Here is an 8,817-nt window from a genome sequence, read left to right as displayed (position 1 = left end):
CCCCTGGACTGCGATTTGTCCCTCTCCAGTTCATCCTGCCTGTCATCAGCCCACGTGACACACACACCCCCTGGGGGCCCCACTTAATTCCTGCTGACCTGGAATGTGTCTTCGAAGCACTCCTTAAAACTGGGAGGGGCTCATGGGCGATAAATTCTGAATCTGGGAGCAGCCCAAAGGTCTTTGTTTGCACTAACCCAGACAACAGCTGGAACTCTGGCCAAGGGGGATGTTGCCTGGTAGGGGAGGGGGAATGTGTGAGCCTTCCCATCCTGCCCCATCCAGAGGAGTCCAAGGTCTAAGGCTGCAGGTCTCCTGTCTTGAAGATATTGCGTACCCTATGGTGATAAAACCACTTCTTTGCGAGCCTCCTTACTGCATAACAGCCTTATGGTTAGATATTTGGAAAAAGCTCATGGGGGATCTGGATCTACCAAATTCATTCTTGCTCCTGGAGGCATTGTTTTCCCCAAAGTTACTTGTTTGCCTTTTACCAAGCAGTCAATATGTGCTAAGTGTTGTATTGAACATGTTCTGTACATTATCTAATTCAAGATTTCTCAGTCTTGAGACTATTGAGTCTTTGGACTGTATAAGTCTTTGTTGTAAGGGACTGTCCTGTGCATTGTAGGATGCTTAGCATCATCCCTGGCCTCTGCCCACTAGATGCTAGTAGCATCCTCCCTTTTATACTGACCAAAAAATGTCTCCAGACTTTGTCAAATGTCACTGGGGCAAAATCTTCACAGGGTGAGAACCACTTATTAAATTGAATATACTCCACAATATACTGTGGTTGGGGAAAGAAAACAGATCGTAAAACAGGCTGTTCAATATGTTGCCACTTTGTTAGCATACTTAAGCAGAGAAGGAAGATCTAGAAGATAAAGTATTTTTAAAGAAGATAAATTCTACAAAAAATAATGGTAGTACCCTGTAGGGGTGAATTATTAGCAACTTTTGTTTTTCTTATTTCTACTTATTTGTATTTTTAAAAAAACAATGAATAGAAAACATCTCTTTTCTTTTTTTCTGTCTGGTTCCACAAAGCAATGTAATTTACTTACAGAAAACATATGTAATATTGTGATCAATACATTAAAATTTTAAATATTAGGGCCAGCATTGATACATAAATCAATAAAATAGGTTAAAGAAATCAGAAATAGACTCACACTGTTTAGTCAATTGATTTATACAACAAAGGTAACAATGTAATCAAATGGAGAAAGGATAGTTTTTTCAAAGATGGTGCTGGAACAACTGGATATTTGAAGGAAAAATAATGAACTTCTACCATTACCTGAAACCATACACAAAAAATTAACATGAAATGAACCATGAATCTAAGTGTTAAAGTTAAAATTTCTGGGAAAAGAAACCCTCACGAGAACATCTCTATGACCTTGAATTAGGCAAAGTCACAAAAGAAAAAAAAATTGGTATATTGAGATTCATCAAAATTAACATCGTCTGCTCTTCTCATGCTTACCTGGCAGGGGAGATACTGTGATCACGAAGTTGGTTTTCACAGGCTGAGGCTTATCTATTGCACTCCGGATGTGCTGACCCCTGGGATTTCCCCAAATGTGGGAAACTCAACTGCATAATTTGTGGTAATGGGGTCACACTCTCCCATAAAAAAGTGGAAAAAAAAATTCTGCTCTTTCAGAGAATGAAAAGACAAACCATAGTTTGGGAGAAAAGATTTTCTATTTATATATCTAGAATATACAAATAACTCTTACTACTTAATAATAAGAAAACAAATACCTGCGAGCCAAGTGTCGCTAGTTCAATTCCCAGTCAGGGCACATGACTAGGTTGCATGTCAGGTCCCCAGTTGGGGGCGCAAGTGAGAGGCAACCACACAGTGATGTTTCTCTCCCTCTCTTTCTCCTTTCCCCTCTCTCTAAAAATAAATAAACAAACAAATTATTTTTAAAAAATTTGTCTTATTAGAAAAAAAAAGAAAACAAATAGCCCAATAAAGAAAATCAGTAGAAGATTTAAAAAGACATTTCAACAGATACACAAGATATAAAAATGGCCAATAAATACATGAAAAGATGCTCAACATCATTAGTCATCACAGAAATACAAAATAAAAAATCATGAGATATCATTACACACCCATGAGAATGGCTAAAAGTAAAAAGGCTGACAATACCAAATGTTGACAAGGATGCAGAGCAACTGGAACTCGTATACATTGCTAGTAGGAATACAAAATGGTATCCCACTTTGGAAAATGATTTGGAAATTTCTTTAAAATTAAACTTATGCTTAGAGCATGTCACAACAATTTCACTTCTATGTTTTTACCCAAGAAATGAAAACTTATGCCCACACAAATAGCAGCTTTATTCATAACAGCCAAAATTGCAATCCACTCAAATGCCCATCAGCTGGTGAGTGGATAAAGAAATTGTGATGTGTCCACACAATGGTATTCTACTCAGCAATAAAAAGAAATGAAAGACTGATAGATACAACATGACAAATCTCAAGCATTATGCTAACTGAGGGCCAGCCACAAAAGATTACACAATGAATACTTCCATTTATACAAAATTCTAGAAAAGTTAACACACTGTAGTGGCAGATCAGTGATTGCTAAGGGATGAGGTTGGGGGAAGAAGCTGACATTTTGAGGGGAGGGGAGATTAAAATATTCCATATCATGATTGTGGTTCATGATTGTGGTGATCGTTACATACTGTGTACGTTGGTCAAACCTCAATGAACTGCACACTTTAAATCTGTAAATTTTACTGTGTGCAAATTATACTTCAATAAGGCTCACTAAAATTTTTTGATGCCATGACAAACCTTTCGGAATGGCTAAAATGAAAAAGACCAACCTTGTCAAGTGTTGAAGATGTGGTGCTCTTGAATATTGTTGGTGAGTGTAAAATATTACAGCTACTTTAGGGAACTGTTTGGCAGTTTTTTGTGACAGTACACATACATTTGTTATACAACCGAGAAATTCCACTTCCAGGTGTGTAGTAAAAGAAAAGCAAATATATGTCCTCAAAAACACTTATTAGTATGAATGACCCATGGATATGGACAAGGGGGTGGAGATAGACTGAGGGAGAAAGGGTGGTCTGGGTGGGGGGAGAACAATGGGAGAAAAAGTGGAACAACTGTAATAGAAAAAATAATAAATTAGTTAAAAAAAACACAAATGACAACAAACTCAACAACCATCAACAACAGAATCTAAAAAAATAAAAACAAGACAAACTAAGCAAACAACCAGAATAGAAACAGAATCATAGGTATGCGGATCATTTGGAGGATTATTAGCTGGGAGGGGGAAGGGCTAGAAATGGGGAAATGGTGCAGGGATTAAGAAGCATAATTGGTTGGTACAAAATAGACAGGAGGAAGTTAAGAATAATATAAGAAAGAATGAAGCCAAAGAACTTATATGCACAACCTATGGACATGAACTAAGGGGGGTGGGATTGCTGGAGGAAAGTGGGGTACTGGGCAGAAGGGAGCAAAGGGAAAAGAAATTGGGACAACTGTAACAACATAATCAATAAAATATACTTGAAAAACAAACAAAAAACAAAACAAAACAAAACACACTTATAACTGAATATTCATAGCACCCTTATTTAAATAGCTCCAAAATGGAAACAAGCCAGATATCAGCTAGCTGGTGAATGGAGGAGCAACTGGTGATATATTCATACAATGAAGTAACTCTCAGCTATAAAAAGGGAAGACCTTCTGATGTAGGGAACTCACGAATAAACTTTAAAAACATTATGCTAAGCAAAAGAAACCATACAAAAAGTACCTACTTTATAATTCCATTTATATGAAATTTAGAACAGGCAAACTAATTTGTATTGAATACAAAACTAAAAGAATGTCAAATAGATCTATTGAATGTATTTAAGCAGGAGAATTATGTACACAAAACTGTGTTTGAAGAGATGACTAAAAACTTGTTTGATAGGATTAAAACAATAAGACAATTGCTTTTCTTTCTCATAAAAGTTATTGAATTTTTGCATTTTAAAAAATGTTAAGAAGTGTTTTTAAAAAGTTGCTATAATTCATCCCAACACTGTGGTCCAGGCATTATTTCAGCATTAACCAACTTAGATTTAGAGTAAACACTTCTCCTGCTTATTTACTATTTATTTGTTTGATATAATAATTGTCTTTCTATTCAACAAGAGACCCCAAAACAGAACTTTATCATTTCTCCCCATTTCTTTCTTAAATTGACATCTCTTTGAAATTTCAGAATCATTCTTATTTTGAGTATCATGAAATTATAAGAAGAACCAGAAAAATGGAATGAAGTCTATTGATCCTTAATTCTTTTCAAATGCCTTTTCTTCAGAAATGTTTAAATTACAGTAATTTTTAAAAATTGCCTTATACTTGTATATAGATTATCTCTCAAGAAGCAGTTAGGTTATCCATGTAACTCTTGTAACTTTGTAGGTATAGTTTTTATCAATGGTCAAACTCTTTACCATTTGGACAAGTTTTGGTTATTATTAATTCTTTCCTCCAATTAGTTGTCAATTTATCTGATGGCTGCGGTATTCATTTGCAGATGCACTAGAATGAAAATATTGTCTTAGGCCTAGTGAAGTAATGCATTTTTTTACATTTGTTTTTGTTCTAGTTTTTGAATGTAAAATGTTGTGATTTGCTAATAAAGTAATGAGTGATTAACGACAACAGCAAACTGTGACAGAAAGCAGAGAGCGCTTGCCTAGGGGACCCAGAAAGGGGCTTCGGGGGCTGATCTGGGGGGTGGTTGCATAGGTGTGTACTTCTGTCAAAATTCATAGACCTGTAATATTTAAAACATGCGCAAAAATAAAAAATAAAATAAAACATGTGCATTTATTGCATGCAAATTATATTTTAATAACTTTGATTTGAAAGGAAATATAAATCAGAGTAGGGACATGCACGTTAGAGGAAACTAAAGGGTAAAACTCAGAGGTTGAGGGGGTCCTGCTTTGGTTGGTTTGTGACTCTGACTCTTAGCTTTATTTCCCCAAACTCTAACTGATTTTTAAGGCTTATCTGAAATGCCACGGCTTCAGGGCAACTTACCAGGCTTCCCCAGTCCACAGAGATTTATCTTTGAAGTCAATGTTAATTCTACACACTAACATAAAAAATCCTCCATAAACAAGAACAGTGTTGTCAGTGTGTTAAGTGCTTTCAGCCCATTATCTCAGCTGGTTCTCGCATTAACCACCAACCAGTCAGGACAAGTATTATTCTTTCCATATTAGAGATGGGGAAAATAAGGCTCAGGAAGGAAAGTAACTTACCTAAATCTTATCACAAGTTGGAACAGAGTCCAAAATAGTACCTGGGCCTCTGATGCTCCCTCCCCTGTGCTGCAGTGGAGGGGTGGGTGAATACAGCACTAGGCAAAATGTCTAGAACTTCTGCTAATTTGCTTGGGAAACTCCTGGGCAATATTAATATTGCTAGCTGTCAGCTGCCACAGCTGTAGAATGGGTAAATCCCTGCCCTGCCCATGTCCCAGGGTTGTGGTCAGGATTGCCTAGAATAGTCCCTGGATGACAGCTAAGTTATCAATTAGTATTTTTGCAATTAACAAGCACTTTTTGAGCACTTGCTCTAGGACTATGGTAGACACTGGAAATACAACAGTGAACAAGGAGACAGGGAAGAAACAATGAATACTGCAGCAGGTGCAAAAGAGAAAAGAATGGAAGGGAGTGGCACTAGGCTGAGAAACAAGGATCTGGTCAGAACTCTGATGAGATGATATTAAAGGTGAGAACTTAAAGTTTAGAAAGAACGAGTCTCACAGCGGTCTGGGAGAACATTCCAGCTTGTGGGAATTTGGTATTATCTTGCATTTCACAATTTCCATTTCACAGATGTGGGAACTGAGGCTGTTAGTCTAAGATGACATTGACCCAATCCCTATCTTCCACCAAAAGGAGGAACTAAATTAACTAAACAGGCTCTCTGTAAGTATTTTCTCATTTGATCCTGACAACAATAATTTTTGATGTTAGTGTTCCCATTTTATAGATGAGGAAGTTAAAGAAAGCTATCAAAGATCAGATACTTGGTTCTGTATATTTATATTCTGCCTCATTCCAGATGAACTTGCACTCAGATATGAGCCTCATCTGTCTGGTTCCAAAGTCCAAGCTCTTTCCCCGATGCAGACTAACATTTGAGTGTCTGAGACCTGGCAACATAACAGACAACCAGCCAGGGAGAGGCCACGCAGAGGCCCAGTCCACAACGCGGGGAGGCTGCTATTTCTGCAACACTGCCACCAGGACCCAGCACTAGGCCAGGCATCCTAGTGGATGCAAACATATATCCCACACCTATTTTACTTACTCAGCCCCTACTACATGCCAGGTCCTGCTCTAGGCTATGAAGATAAAGCCGTGAACACTCTAGACAAGATCCCCAGCTTTCATGGGGTTTGTAATCAAATGGGGAGATGAGCAAGCCACATAAATGACTATAATACTAAACAGAAAAAAATGCCTTGGAAAAACAGAAGCAGCCCTGACCAGTGTGGATCAGTTGGTTGGACATTGTCCTGCAAAGTGAAAGATCTCATGTTTGATTCCCGGTCAAGGCACATGTCTGGGTTGCAGGTTCAGTCCCTGGTTGGGGCGTGTATGAGAGGCAACTGATGGATGTTTTTTTCTCTCTTCCTCCCTCCCTTCCCTTCTCTCTAAAAATAAGTAAATAAAATCTTTAAAAAACAAAACAAAACAGAAGCAATTGGTAAGTTTAGGTCAAAGGAGGAAAATGTATGCTCTAGGTGGGAATGGGAGTTAGAGAAACCTTTCTGGATGAGAGGACTTTTGAGTCCAGGTTCAATTATGCCTACCTGTAAAATGGGGATAATAGGTAATATTAGGCTCTACTACATAGAGCTGTTGTGAGGATTAAATGAGGTCATGAGGTCATGCCTGAGAAGTACCTAGTGGAGCACCTGACACATAGGAAGTCCTAAGTAATCCCACTACTTTGTCCACTTCTACTATCTATGGTCTGAATCAGTTTGAGCTGCTGTAGCAAACATACCTTAGACTGAGTGACTTAAACAACAGAACTTTATTTCTTGTGGTTCTGGAGGCTGGGAAGTCCAAGATCAAGGTATCGGCCAGGTCGATTCCTGATGAGGGCCCTTGTCTTGGTTAAATTCGCACATGGCAGGTAGAGAGAGAGAGGGTGTTCTCTCCTGTTCTTTCTTATAACAGCCTTATTCCCATCATGAGGACTTCACGATCATGACCTAATTACCTCCCAAAGGTCCCATTTCCAAATACCATTGACTGGGAATTAGGGTTTCAACATAAAAACTGGTGGGGGACCAGAACATTCAGTCTATAACATCTATTTTGTAATAAACAATAAAATCTCCTTAGAAGCCCTGGCTGGTGTGGCTCAGTGGATTGAGCACCAGCCTGCGAACCAAAGAGTCTCAGGTTCGATTCCCAGTCGGGGCACATGCCTGGGTTGCAGGCCAGGTCCTCAGTTGGGGGCGCACAAGAGGCAATGACACATTGATGTTTCTCTCCCTCTCTTTCTCCCTCCATTCCTCTCTCTAAAAATAAATAAATAAATAAAATCTTTTAAAAAAAAAATCTCCTTTGAAGACTCTTCACTGCCCATAGGATAAAGTCCAAAATTCTTCACAGGCCCTGCCAGGCCCCACCAGACCTACCTTGGGCTTCCTTCTCAGCCCCACCCTTCTGCACATTCTCTCTGCTCCCTCTGTCCCTACCAGGCTGCCTTCTCCTCCTGCTTCAAATCTCCCTGGCTGTTTCCTCTGCCAGAAATCTTTGTTCCACACTCCTTTCCTCCCTCCCATCCTTGGCCAATCTTTTCTTATCCTTTAGGTTCAGGGTATTTACCTGGGAACTCCCAGTCTGAATGTGGGGGTTCCCCTGCTGTATTCTCTCATTCTGCCTGTGCTTTTTATTCCCCCAGGACTCATTGCAAGTTTTTGTGTAATGTGTGTCTTTTCCACTGGACTTTAAAGGCCTATGAGGACCAGAACTGTCTGTCTCATTCATGGCTGCACTGCCAGCATCTAGCAGTGTCTGGGACAAAATAAGCATTTGATAATGTCATGAGCAAAGAAAAGGGGCTCCTTCTTTTAAAAAATTATTTATTTATTTATTTATTTATTTTTAGGGAGAAGGGAAAGGAGGGAAAAAGAGAAGGGGAGAAACACCGATGTGTGAACGAAACATCGATTGGCTGCCTCTCACACACCCCCAACTGGGGACCTGGCCTGAAACCCAGGCATGAGCCCTAACTGTAAATCAAACCAGCAACCTTTCAGTCTGCAGGCTGGTGCTCAGTCCACTGAGCCACACCAGCCAGGGCAGAGGTTCCTTCTTGATGTGTGAGTTTAGCTACTCAGAACTGGGACAAAAGCTTAAGGCTCCTCCCAACTGGAACCAACAGTAAAGTCAGAGTTGACTCAGACATGAGAGAAAGACTTTCTGCTGCTGTAACCAGCTGAAACATGGGTTTTCCCAGGACCAGGGGCATCACACACAGGCTGACTTGAGAGAAGATGAAGCACCCAAGCAGTGTATTTAACCTTCTCCCTGGAAATGGAAAGTGACTTGCCCACGGTCTCCAGCCATGGGAGTGAGAACCTATTCTGGCCCGTTGAGCATTGCAGCTGTTACCCCCAGCCCCAGGAAGAGAAAGTTAAGACAAGAAGTTGTAGGTCTCTGATACAGAGTGGTGACAAGCCATGAAGAGAATCTGAATGTCCAGGCTTTTAAGACCTCA

The 8,817-nt window shown here is 39.6% G+C and overlaps 1 pseudogene; it reads left to right on the top strand.

The window, feature by feature from the left end:
- Positions 1-1,484: 1,484 nt before the first annotated feature.
- LOC150014465 (U1 spliceosomal RNA) lies at positions 1,485-1,639 on the top strand (annotated as a pseudogene).
- Positions 1,640-8,817: the final 7,178 nt, after the last annotated feature.

The sequence above is a fragment of the Furipterus horrens genome, unplaced genomic scaffold, assembly GCF_987537825.1.
Source record: "Furipterus horrens unplaced genomic scaffold, mFurHor1.1.pri manual_scaffold_3, whole genome shotgun sequence".
NCBI lineage: Eukaryota > Metazoa > Chordata > Mammalia > Chiroptera > Furipteridae > Furipterus > Furipterus horrens.
The sequence above is the reverse complement of the archived record's forward strand: the minus strand, read 5'-3'. Positions and strand labels throughout refer to the sequence as shown.